General features: G+C 42.7%; 1 long non-coding RNA gene across 1 annotated transcript; it reads right to left on the reverse strand.

Annotated features, from left to right (window-relative positions):
* Positions 1 to 6,002: 6,002 nt before the first annotated feature.
* On the reverse strand, positions 6,003 to 9,105 carry LOC126958019 (uncharacterized). Its single transcript, XR_007727034.1, has 3 exons — positions 9,031 to 9,105; positions 8,044 to 8,151; positions 6,003 to 6,185 (listed from the first exon to the last, which is right to left on the reverse strand). It is a non-coding gene; the product is annotated as an uncharacterized LOC126958019 (long non-coding RNA).
* Positions 9,106 to 13,264: the final 4,159 nt, after the last annotated feature.

The raw sequence follows: 13,264 nt of genomic DNA on the forward strand, positions 1-13,264 counted from the left end.
GACGACTTAGTTGTCTGGGACAGAAACTGTATAATGGTACCACAAAAACAGTCACTTGGTGGAGTTTAAATCACACAGAGAGAAATCCATTTAGTAAATTCCCAAAGTTGCAAACTGTGTGGACCCACCTGGAGTCCCACCGGGACCAGACAGCCCCCACTGGATTATACTGGATATGTAGGCATAGAGCTTATGCCAAATTACCTGACCAGTAGGCAGGTAGTTTTGTTATTGGCACTATTAAACCATCTTTCTTCTTACTGCCCATAAAAACAGACGAACTCCTGGGTTTCCCTATGCTTCCCATGAAAAGAGAAACATAGCTATAGGAAATTGGAAAGATGATGAATGGCCCCCTGAGAGAATCATACAATATTATGGGCCTGCTACTTGGGCACAAGATGGCTCATGGGGATACCAGACCCCCATTTACATGATCAACTGAATCATACAGTTACAAGCTGTCTCAGAAATAATCACTAATAAAACCAGCAGAGCCTTGACTATTCTGGCCTGGCAAGAAACTCAGATGAGAAATGCTATCTATCAAAATAGATTGGCTCTCGACTACTTGCTAGTAGCTGAAGGAGGGGTCTGTGGGAAATTTAACCTTACTAATTGCTGTCTACACATAGATGATCAAGGGCAAGTAGTTGAAGACCTAGTTAGAGATATGACAAAACTGGCACACGTGCCTGTGCAAGTGTGGCATGGGTTTGATCCTGGGGCCATGTTTGGAAAACATGGTTCCCAGCACTAAGAGGATTTAAAACTCTTATAATAGGAGTTATAATAAGAGTTATAATAATAATAGGAACCTGCCTACTGCTCCCTTGTTTGCTACCTGTACTTCTTCGAATGATAAAAAGCTTCATCACTACCTTAGTTCACCAAAATGCTTCCGCACAAGTGTACTATATGAATCACTATCGATCTGTCTTGCAAGAAGACATGGATAGTGAAAATGAAAGTGAGAACTCCCACTAATAAAATGAGTGAGAGTCTCAAAAGGGGGGAATAAGGGAGGAGACCACCCCTCATATCGTCTTATGCCCAATTTCTGCCTCCAAAGAAAGAAGAAGTAAAAACTAAAAGGCAGAAATGAAATCCACAGGCAGACAGCCCAATGCCGCACCCTGGGCCTGGTAGTTAAAGCTCAACCCCTGACCTAATCGGTTCTGTTATCTATAGATTACAGACATTGTATAGAAATGCACTGTGAAAATTCCTATCCTGTTTTGTTCTGATCTAATTACCAGTGCATGCAGCCCCCAGTTATGTACCCCCGGGTTGCTCAATCAATCACGACCCCCTCACACTGCACCCCCTTAGAGTTACGAGCCCTTGAAAGGGACAGGAATTGCTCACTCGGGGGGCTCGGCTCTTGAGACAGGAGTCTTGCCGATGCCCCTACCAAATAAACCCCTTCCTTCTTTAATTCGGTGTCTGAGGAGTTTTGTCTGTGGCTCGTCCTGCTACACTACAGTGAGGTGAGTATTTTTGTCCATGATCCTTTAGGTCCTGTGTAAGAGTTTCTCAGAAGCATATGCCTAGGAGTGGAATTGCTGATGCATATTTATTTTCACAAAGTACGTCTAGGTTGTAACTGCGAACTGCACAACTCTGTGCCCATAATGACTCTGTCCAAACCCCTGCACTAAAAGACTTGATCAAACTCTAGCATGGCTTCTAGCAGCTTAAGGCCATGTCCCTAGGATGATTCCAGCCTCCCTTAAAATGTTTGCCTGGAAGCTCAATGCTGCCAGGAGAATTTACTGTTTATTCTGGCCAAAACCTGGTGATAGGCAGATAGGCCCCTAAGCCCCCTCTTAGAGCAGTTATTTTAGAAAGCTTGCAATTATAAATCTTTCCTTTGCCCTTTGAGATGTAAATCTCCCACCCAAAACGGTCTCCTCAAGGATCTGAGAGCCCTCTCTTTGAAATGCAGATATTCAGGGAGCTATAGCTCTTCTCCCAGGAGGATAAGGGCCTAACTGCTATGGGCGCCTTACTTTAGGAGAAATATGTTTCTCCTCCAGATAAGCACCAATGAATAAATCCAGGTGGCCTAGTCACATGGACTAACCCTCCCTTAACACCCCACAGTGCCTTTCCCTTAACCTTTAATCAGTCTTCAGCATTTTGCATCAGGTGTTGAGCTCTGTTCACACTCTACTCTTTTTCCTTATTGCAATAGTCCCTGAATAAAACCTGTCCTGGCTGCTTTAACTGGTGTCTGGCTTTATCTTTGACACGCCCTAGAATAGACTGTTTGTTTCCTTTCCTTTTTGTTTCCTTACAACCTTGCCAGAGTTTGGTATTATCCAGTCTCCTAATTTTCCAGCCTCGTGGGTAAAAAGACTTAATCTTGCTATTGTTTTAATTTTCATTTATCTAAGAACTAGTGAGGTTCACTGTGGGAGGCTGAGGCAGGTGGATCATGAGGTCGGGATATCAAGACCATCCTGGTCAACATGGTGAAACCCCATCTCTACTAAAAACACAAAAACTAGTTGGGCATGGTGGCAGGCGCCTGTAGTCCTAGTTACTCAGGAGGCTGAGACAGGAGAATCACTTGAACCCGGGAGGTGGAGGTTGCAGTGAGCCGAGATCACACCACTGCACTCCAGCCTGGGCAACAGAGTGAGACTCCGTCTCAAAAACAAACAAACAAACAAAATAAAACAAACAAACAAAAAACTAGTGAGGTTGAGCAAAACCAGTGGGTTTTTTGGGGTAAGTCACATATTCATATCCTTGCCCATTTTCCTGTTGTATTCTCTTTTCTGATTGATTTGTAGGACTTTCTTATATATTCTATATAATAATCCCTTGCTAGTTTTGGGAGTCTCAAATATTTTTTCTCAGTCTATCACCTGTCTGTTCATTTAGATAACTATATCCACCATCGTCATTATTGTTAATTTAGACATAGTCATTAATTTGAGGGGCAGGGAATATGATTACACTTTTTGAATGTTTTTAAAAAAATTCTTGCCCACTTTTAAGGTCATAAACATATTCTGATGTGTATATATACATACACATGCATATCTATGTTTTGTAGGGTGGTGTTGCACATTTATATCTTTAATTCTTCTGAAGTTCACCTTTGCTTATGGTGTTAGGAATGCAGCTTAATTTTTTTCCATGTAGTGAACCAATCTTCCGTACACTGTCTGCTAAGCAACCCATCCTTTCCCCATTGACTTGTTTTTCATATATCAGGTGCACACACAACCAAACACATAAGCACACATATGCATTTCTGAGCACTTTCTCACCCTTGCTCTATTTCCATGCTTCTGCACCATAGTGCTCTATTTCCATTCTTCTGCACATAATAATGTTTTATTATATAGCACTGGAGTATACTGGGACAAGTCATTCCTCTTTGCTCTTTTTCCAAAACTGGCTCAACTGATTGTGGACCTTGTTTTTTTCTTTTATATAAATTTTGAATATGCTTTTTTGTTCCCTCAAAAAGTTCTATTGGGACTATACTGAAAGTGCCTTGGATTTTTAGATTAATTTTGGGAGAATTGTTATCTTTACATGTTAAGTAGTCTTACCCACCAATATGGCATATCTCTTTGCTTAAGTCTAATGTCCTTTAATAATTTTATATTTTTCTCCAACAATTTATTTTGAATATTTTATTAAGTTGATTTTTAGGAATTTTTTAGTTGTGTTGCTCTTGTGAAAGTTATCTTATTTTCTATTCAATTTTCTGGTTGAATGTTGCTGTTGTAGAAGAATGCAACTGAGTTTTATAAGCAGATCTGGTTCCTGAAATCCTTGCTGAACATAAGTATTAGTTCTAAAAGTTTTTCTATTAAGTCTGTGAGGTTTTCTATGTAGATAATCAGATGACCTGTCAATAATGACAGTTTTGCTACTTCCTTTCAAATCCTATACCTAGTACTTCTTTTTCTTGTCTTATCACATTGGCCAAGACCTCCAATACTATGCTGAGGAGTGGCAGTTCTTAGAAGGAATGTGGATGTATCTTTACCTGTTATCTCCTTCCTGTCCCCTGATGTACCCACAGGCTTCATCTCCTGCTGGTGCAGGACTAGTGATACTGTTCTGTCTTGCAGTGGAGTTGGGGAAGACTATAATCTGCCCATGGAAATACAGGGGAGGAAAACAGTCCAAGATAAAATCTTCCCCACCTACAGCACTTGCCCTTTTCCCCTGCAGTCTGCAGTCGCAAACACATATACTGGGCTCCAACCATTTGCTGTCCCTCTAGAAATTTCTCACAATTATCACATTAGATTATCAGATCCACCAATTGTACCACTTCTGAGACACTCCCAGAACTAGATTGACAGAGATAGCCAGTAGCCCCATGGGCCCCCATTGTGTCAGTATCCAGAAGCCAGAATGACACTTCTAAAATAGTTATAATCATGAGAATGTTTTAATCAAGGGCCTTTAAAGCCCTCATGTAAGCCCTTTAATATCACATTCAAAGGTCTTAACAAGCTAGCCTCACCTCCTTTTCTACTTCCCATAACATCCCCCACACTCCAACTAACCTGGGTGATGTTTTCCCCCAAAAATGCTGTGCACTTTAACCCTCTGTTTACCATACAGTTTTACCTCTGTATGGAATTCTCTCTCCCCTTTCTTACATTGAAAAATCCTACTCATTCTTCAAAGCTCAGAACAAAAGTCGTCTTCAAGAAGTTTTCTCTACTTCATGCCATTGGTGTAAATCATTCCTTCTCCATACTCCCCGGAGCACTTATCTGTCAGATTTGCCTTATAGTTTGTTGCCAGCAGAGCAAAAGCTGTGTTTTATCCATATCTCTATCTCTAGTTCAGTTTTTCACGCACAGTAGATGCCCAATAAATGTTTATTCATCAAGTTAAATAATGAAGACCACGATTTGTAGGAAAGATAAGTTATTAGTAAGAATGAAGTAATCCTTTTCTTGGCTAATCTTAGTTCCAGTAAGATTGGGTGTGAATTTCCAGAAGTGGTGTTATCTTCAGCAATTCTCAGCACCACGCAAATAGGAATGAAAACATATACATAGGCTGGGCGTGGTGGCTCACGTCTGTAATCCCAGCACTTTCAGAGGCCGAGATGGGTGGATCACTTGAGGTCAGGAGTTTGAGACCAACCTGGCCAACATGGTAAAACCCCATCTTTACTAAAAAAATTTAAACTAGCCGGGCGTGGTGGTGGGTGCCTGTAGTATCAGCTACTCAGGAGGTTGGACAGGAGAATTGCTTGAACCCAGCAGGCGGAGGCTGCAATGAGCTGAGATTGCACCACTCCACTCCAGCCTGGGCAACACAGTGAGATGCCATCTCATTAAAAAAAAAAGAAAAAGAAAAGAAAAAAGAAAAAGAAAGAAAACATACACTGTAAACTCCTAGTCATTTTCTTTATCTGATTAAGTCCTCTGAGTGCTATAACAAGTGTTCAACTCGTGCAGTGCTGAGCAATTATTTAAAACAAAATGTAGGTCGGGCGCGGTGGCTGGCTGGGCACAGTGGCTCATGCCTGTAATCCCAGCACTTTAGGAGGCTGAGGCGGGTGGATCATCTGAGGTCAGGAGTTCAAGACTAGCCTGGCTAACACGGTGAAATTCCATCTCTATTAAAAATTCAAAAATTAGCCGGCCATGGTAGTGGGCACCTGTAATCCCAGCCACTTGGGAGGCTGAGGCAGGAGAATCACTTGAACCCGAGAGATGGAGGTTGCAGTGAGCGGAGATCGTGCCACTGTACTCCAGCATGGGTGACAGAGCAAGTCTCCTTCTCCAAACAAACAAACAAACAAAAAATAAAATGTATCTGCCAAGTCTAACATATAAGGGCAATTGTGAAAGTTAGCCTGTGGTTAGACATTCCTGGGTTTCTATTCTTGAAGGATTCTGCTAGTCATATCCTTAGTGGGTATCCTTACACATAACCCATAAAATGTACCAACTTACTGGTGAAAATTATGAAAATAAACAAAATTTTCTTTTGAAATTGTTACCTTTATTTTTGATAGGAATTTTCACTAAGTGGGATTTCTAATTGCCCCATAGATAGATTAGCCATGCTGTGGACGAGACATGAAAAACGTAGATGAGTAAACTGAAGTAAAATGAATAATAGTTATGTTGTCCCTTTTCTTTGAATGATATACAGCAGTTTCTTCCATGTGTTTTTTTTCTTCCCTGGGAAGTAGGTCAAGAAAGTGTTATTAAAATTATCATCTTGGTAAACACCGAGATAAGGAGAAATTAAATTAATTTTTTCAGTAGATTGTTACAACACTGGTCCTCAATTTGTTCATACCTCTCTCTACAACATCCTTGGATAATACCTTTCGCACTGACTCAAGGCTTAGCCATGTATATTTCTTTGGCCAACAGGACAAGAGCAAATGTGACACAAGAAAAAATATTCAAGTGCTTGCATACTGAAGCTTGCTTTCTCTTGCTGCTCTTTTATACCCTGAGACCACCATGCTGAAAACATTATGTGAAGGCTGAGCTAGCCTACTGGAGGAGGAGAGATCACATGGAACAGAGACAAACCATCCAAGCTAAGTCCTCCTCAACTAACCAGCCTGTCAATTTCATGTATGTGAGGGAGGCCAGCCAACTCGAGCTGAGCCATCTACAGACCTCAGATCTGCACACCAACCTAGATCAGAACTGCTCAACTGACTCACAGAATCATGAAAAATGATGAGTGTTTGTTGCTTTAAGCCACTAAGCTTTGGGGTGGTTTGTTTTACTCCCAACCTAACTGGTACATTTCCCAAGAAAGCCTAGTCAGGCTAGATTCTAGGGGTCCCGGTCCCCAGATTCATGTTTAATTGCTACTACTCCTCTTCTGTTGAAAGGTCAAATTTAGATATGCAAAACTTAAGGATTTTATTTTGGATTTTATTGAATTTCCCAAGGGCAAAGGCCATGACTTGATTTATCCAGCTGTAATAGTACTTTGTCTTATTAATAAAATAATGCTCAGTGAGGGGCGTTACTTCTCTGAAAAAGACTAAACCTTAGTTGTTTTTACAAGGATAGAAGGGAAAGCTAACTGTTACATGTATAACTCTCAGAATTTATATAGGGCATAGATATTTCCAGTTCCAAAGAAGGTTTTAGACTAAGGAACTCTCCTAAGAAATAGAACAGAGAGGATGGAAAAAGCAGGGCCCATATCTTACTCATGATTTTGTCCCTGATATGGTTTGGCTGTGTCCCCACCCAAATCTTATCTTGAACTACAGCTCCCATAATCCCCATGTGTTGTGGGAGGGACCTGGTGGGAGATAATTGAATCATGGGGCGGTTTCCCCATATTGTTCATGTGGTAGGGATTAAGTCTCACGAGATCTGATGATTTTATAAAGGGCTTCCCCTTCCTCTTGGCCCTCATTCTCTCTTGTCTGCCACCATGTAAGACGTTCATTTTGCCTTTCACCATGACTGTGAGGCCTCCCCAGCCATGTGAAACTGTGAGTCCATTAAACCTCTTTTTCTTTATAAATTACCTAGTCTTGGGTATGTCTCTATCAGCAGCATGAAAATGGACTAATACAGTTCTTATGGCCCAGACCAGAGTCTTACAGAGCTGGTAGGCTGCACAACTTCAGGAAACACCATTTACATTGAGGTCTGTGCAGACAGTGCCCTCTCCTCCCACCCCCAGAGTTGTGCAGTGTACATAGGGTCCCTGCATAGCACACAGTAAATATTTAAGAATGAATGTTAGCCAGGCATGGTGGCTCACACCTGTAATCCCGGCACTTTGGGAGGCCGAGCATGTGTGTACACGCACACACATTTGTGGTATTTATTAGAAGCTTTTTTGTTTGCTTTTGGTTTTTCTTTTTTAGAAAAGGTCTAGCTCTGTCTGTGCAGTGGCACAATTATGACTCACTACATCCTCAATCTCCTGGGCTCAGGACTCAAATGCTCCTCCCACCTCAGCCTCCCAAGTAGCTGGGACTACAGTTGCATGCCCTCATGCCTGGCTAATTTTTAAAAATTTATTGTAGAGATGGGGGTCTCACTACGTTACCCAGGCCAATCTGGAACTCCTGGTCTCAAGCGATCCTCCTGCCTCAGCCTTCCAAAATGTTGGGATTACAGGCATGAGCCACTACACCCAGCCTTAGTAGAGTTTTAACTGCAAAGGAAAATAAACCGAATTAGAATGAATATCCCTGTTGGGTAGCCTCCAGGAGCTCAAGCCACTTTGCTTTGTCTGTGATAAAGTAGGAAAATACCTAAATGAATTGTATAGATCAACAATAGACCCAGAGAAGAAACTCACCAAATTCTGTAGGTTAAAAACGATAAAAAAAAAAAAATAAATAAAAGCTCATTTTGGTTAATGGTGACACCTAGTGGTGTATCAAAACTGTGGGGTTTTCTTGGAGTAAACTATTTTATTTCACACAATGGAGTGGGGGAGTCCCTGGGATTGTGTACCCTTGCTCCCTTCACAGTAAGATAAGGAGGTGAAGACCTGCAGGTCTCCCAGGGTCAGCAAGTGCAGTATTGCTCTAGAAGAGACTGTTTCTGTGTGCTGTTGCAGAAGACCTCAGAATCACACCAGAAGGTCTCAGCCAGCGATCCAGGGACCACTCATCACTTAAGACAATGATTCCTCTCTGTCTATGCCTTTCCACTTGAATTTCACTCTTTCTCCTTTCTCCTTGCCCTCCTTCTTTCCTCTTCTGCTTTTACTTACCCCATGTTTATTCTCTGCCCCCTTTCCATTCTTAGTTCTCTAAGCCCATTGATGCCTCCCAAGATGTTGCAAACCCCAGAGCGACACGATCTAGTGTGGTAACCACTGCCCCATGTGGCTGTTTAAATTCAAATTAATTAAAGCAAAATTAAAATAAAAATTCAATCCCTCAGTCTCGCTGGTTCCATTTCAAGTGTTCAACAGCACTAGCGGCTACCATATCAGACGGCGCAGATGCGATCATTCCCACCATTGCAGACAATCCTGTTGGAAAGCATGGTCCTGAGGCTTTGTTTACCTCCCTGGGCTCACCTCTGTTCCTTCTCAGTGCCTCTTCTCTAAGTGGCAGTTCTTGAGACAGTCTTTTTTCTGCTCCTCCCTGTCCCTCCCTGCTCACTCCAGTCTATTGGGTGACTTTCTGTTTTCTGTATACTATTATGTAAACTTGCTAACATGACCTTGCCAAGGTACACACACAAGATATGTAATCCTATTGGACAGTTTATTCAGGACAGTGATTCACACCATCTTGTTTTCCATGCATTGGAACACATCAAAATATTTTTAAACTCAACACATAAACACGTCATTTAAAACAATTATACTCCAGGCCCTTTATTTTTCTTTTTTGATCTATAGGTTCCTACTTTTTTACCTTGTCTTGTGCTAAAGTAGCTTTAAAATTAAACAGTACGTCTTTTTAAAAAATACCTAAAAATAAATATTTTATGCTTAGAACAGCCCTGGAAGGAGACACAGGAAACTGGTAACAGAGTGGTGTTTGGCTGGGATGGATATTTATGTTGAGAACCCTTTTATAGTATTTGGATTTGTACCAGGTGTGTGTGTATGTGGGCATATCTGTGTAGATATGTGTATATGAAGCTTTTAAAATTAAATTGAATTATGAATAACTTTTGAAATGAAAAATAATACATGAAAATAAATCTCGGCCGGGCGCGGTGGCTCAAGCCTGGAATCCCAGCACTTTGGGAGGCCGAGACGGGCGGATCACGAGGTCGGGAGATCGAGACCATCCTGGCTAACATGGTGAAACCCCGTCTCTACTAAAAAATACAAAAAACTAGCCGGGCGAGGTGGCGGGCGCCTGTAGTCCCAGCTACTCGGGAGGCTGAGGCAGGAGAATGGCGTAAACCCGGGAGGCGGAGCTTGCAGTGAGCTGAGATCCGGCCACTGCACTCCAGCCTGGGCGGCAGAGCGAGACTCCGTCTCAAAAAAAAAAAAAAAATAAATCTCACAGCCTTGAAAGGATCAAACCAAAATGATTCCAGGAAGATGAGCTCTCAGAAGCAAGGTCATTTCTGAATGAGGCTGCACGATTTGGGTGACAATGTGTCTAATGCATGGAGATGTGGTACTGTGTTCATTTTATGTTCAATGACGATTTGCTAAGAGTTAGAAAACCCTGGTAGGTGGCCCCCTCTGACTGCCAATGAAAGTTTACATTAGAAAGAGAGCCTTCTGTCTGGGCACAATGGTTCACACCTGTAATCCTAGCACTTTGGGAGGCTGAGGCAGGTGGATCATGAGGTCAGGAGTTCAAGACCAGCCTGGCCAAGATGGTGAAACCCCGTCTCTACTAAAACTACAAAAATTAGCTGTGTGTGGTGGCAGGCACCTGTAATCCCAGCTACTCAGGAGGCTGAGGCGGGGGAATCGCTTGAGCCCTGGAGGCGGAGGCTGCAGTGAGCCGAGATTGCGAGATTGCGTCACTGCACTCCAGCTTAGGCAACAGAGCGAGACTCCATCTCAAAAAAAAAAAGAAAGAGAAAAAAAAAGAAAGAGAGCCTTCCTTTGAGCCTGTCACTTTGGTGCCCATCTTGAAAAGGACCTTGGAAAATGCTGAAAGCTAGGTGGATCCTCCCTTCCTGGGGCACACTGAGTCATCTCTCTTTCGAGGGCTTAAGGAAGAAAGTGAAAGTAACCATTTCTCTTCCTTTCCTTGGCTCCCCTGGGCTAGTCATGGCTGTGTATTCTCCTTAGGACCACTGGATCTTCTGGGAAGAAAAGAGAAGGGAGCCTGAGGTCTTGCCTCACTTCAAGGCTGGTTTTAGCCCAAAGGCCCTTAAAACCTTGGATTTATGTAGCATTTATAGTAAGTTCCCATGTTTCTTAAAAAGGAATTTGGGGACTAGAATACCTACAAAATAAGAACTAGTTACACCACCTATTTGAGGAAAAGGGAAACCGAGGCAGACACAGTAAATTTGGTGTGAGCTGGGATTCACCGCACTCTTAACTTCCTGTAAGTTTCCATGGCATCGAAACCATATAATCATATCCCCAGACCACACTATAGCACCTCTGTGGGAATTCATCTAAATAAAGCAATGCCTGGACCACACCACCCAGGGGAGTTGGTCTGTGGTTCTTTCTGACTGTGGACTTCTACAGTGGCAGCCTGGCCTTGCGGGGAATCACGGTCCTTCTAAAAAAAACTAAGGTTTACAATTGGGCTCCCAGGACATGCAGGATTGAGTTTCTAATGATGGGAAGACAAACAGAAGCCCATTCCTCAGGTTTTTAAAAACAAGACATCTGTCACCAAACTATCCCCCCCAACCCCCAGCCTAGTACAGAAATTTAAATTTTATTTAAACCTAGCATTTTACTTTGGTTTGTTTTCTGTTTTTGACACAGGGCCTGGCTCTGTCACCTTGACTGGAGTGCAGTGGTGTGATCACGGCTCACTGTAACCTTCACCTCCGGGGCTCAAGCAATTCTCCCACCTCAGCCTCCCCAGTAGCTGGGATTACAGGCACGTGCCATCAAGCCCAGCTAATTTCTGTATTTTTTTGTAGAGTCAGGGTTTCACCATGTTGCCCAGGCTAGTCTCGAACTCCTGGACTCAAGTGATCCACCCGCCTCAGCCTCCCAAAGTGCTGGGATTACAGGCGTGAGCCACCGCACCTGGCCAAAATCTAGTGTTCTTTTTTTTTTTTTTTTTTAAATAAATGAAAAACGAGAAAAACAATCTATCTTTTAGAAGGAATAACAAAACATTGGCCTAGAAATTGAATCCCAGGCAGGAAGCATCTGCTACCACTTAATGTTTAATGGTGTCAGCCCCAGACTGCGAAGATGGGCAGGATTTTATAGGTTGGAACTTACCAAGCACCATCTATTTTCTAAACTAATTTTGAGTTGATGTGGAATTCTATGTTTTAGGAAGGCAATTTAAAGGGCACAGAATAAGCTAAAAAGAACATAAGTGAGCAAAAGGGGAAGCAGCTATCGCACAACAGCAGATGGAAGGGTTTCTGCCTCTGCCTGAGTGTAGCTGCGTATTAATTAGATGTTATTGTTACTTGCATTAGAGAAACAAAAAAGTGTCAGTTTTGCACCATAGACAAAATGTATGAAAGAAAAGAGGAGTAGAGGCCTCAGTTAGAGTGAGAGAATATCACATTTAAAAAGTGCAACTTGTAAAAAAGCATCCAAGAAAAAAGAAAATTAGCATAATGTTGGAAGAAACTGTTCTGGAACAGCTGCTGTTTTCATCCTCCTAGTCTATTCATGCTGCCATAACAAAGTACCATAGACTGGGTAATTTATAAGAACAGAAATTATTTCTCACAGTTCTGGAGGCTGGGAAGTCCATGACCAAGGCACTTGCAAGTTTGTTGTCTGGGGAGGGTCTGGTCTCTGTTTCCAAGATGGTGCCACAAGGTGGAAGGCGGAAGGGCAAGAGGGACTTACTCCCTCCATGAAGCCCTTTTACAAGGGCACCTAGTCTCAGTCCTCAGGGTGGAGCCCTCGTGGCCTAATCTCCTCTTAAAGGCTTCACCTCTTTTTTTTCTTTTGAGACAGAGTCTCGCTCTGTCACCCAGGCTGGAGTGCAGTGGCATGCTCTAGGCTCACTGCAACCTCTGTCCCTTGGGTTCAAGCAATTCTCCTGCCTCAGCCTCCCCAAGTAGCTGGGATTACAGGTGCCCGCCACCACACCCGGCTAATTTTTGTATTTTTAGTATTTTCACCATGTTGCCCAGGTTGGTCTCGAACTCCTGACCTCAAGTGATCCTCCTGCCTCGGCCTCCCAAAGTGCTGGGATTACAGGAGTGAGCCACCGCACCCGGCCAAGGCTTCTCCTCTTAATATCACTATCACACTGGCAACACCTAAAGTTTGGAAGGGATACATCCAAATCACAGCAATCCCCAAACCTTATCCCCAGTATGCGAGACCGTATTCAGTTAAAGAAAACATGTCCTAAAAATGATTGATATATATACTCAGACCTCAGGGAAGGTCACTGATACAAGGGAGTGTGTGATTTTCTTCAGGAGAAAATGACTGATGACCACAGTGGATTCAAAGAGCATGGAATAAAATCATCGGCTTGGTGACCCAGTCTGAAAACAAGAAAAATGTAAGCCAGGTGAAAATAGGCTTTTCTGCAGCCAGGCTGCAGACAAGGGCCAATATCTGTACATGCAAGAAAAAAGGAGAAAGGAAAAGGAAGATGTTGAGGCTTCATCATCCTGGACAGACAGACAAAATGGGCCTATCTATTGTGAGTTCTCAG

This window comes from Macaca thibetana, chromosome 7, assembly GCF_024542745.1.
Source record: "Macaca thibetana thibetana isolate TM-01 chromosome 7, ASM2454274v1, whole genome shotgun sequence".
Classification (NCBI taxonomy): Eukaryota; Metazoa; Chordata; class Mammalia; order Primates; family Cercopithecidae; genus Macaca; species Macaca thibetana.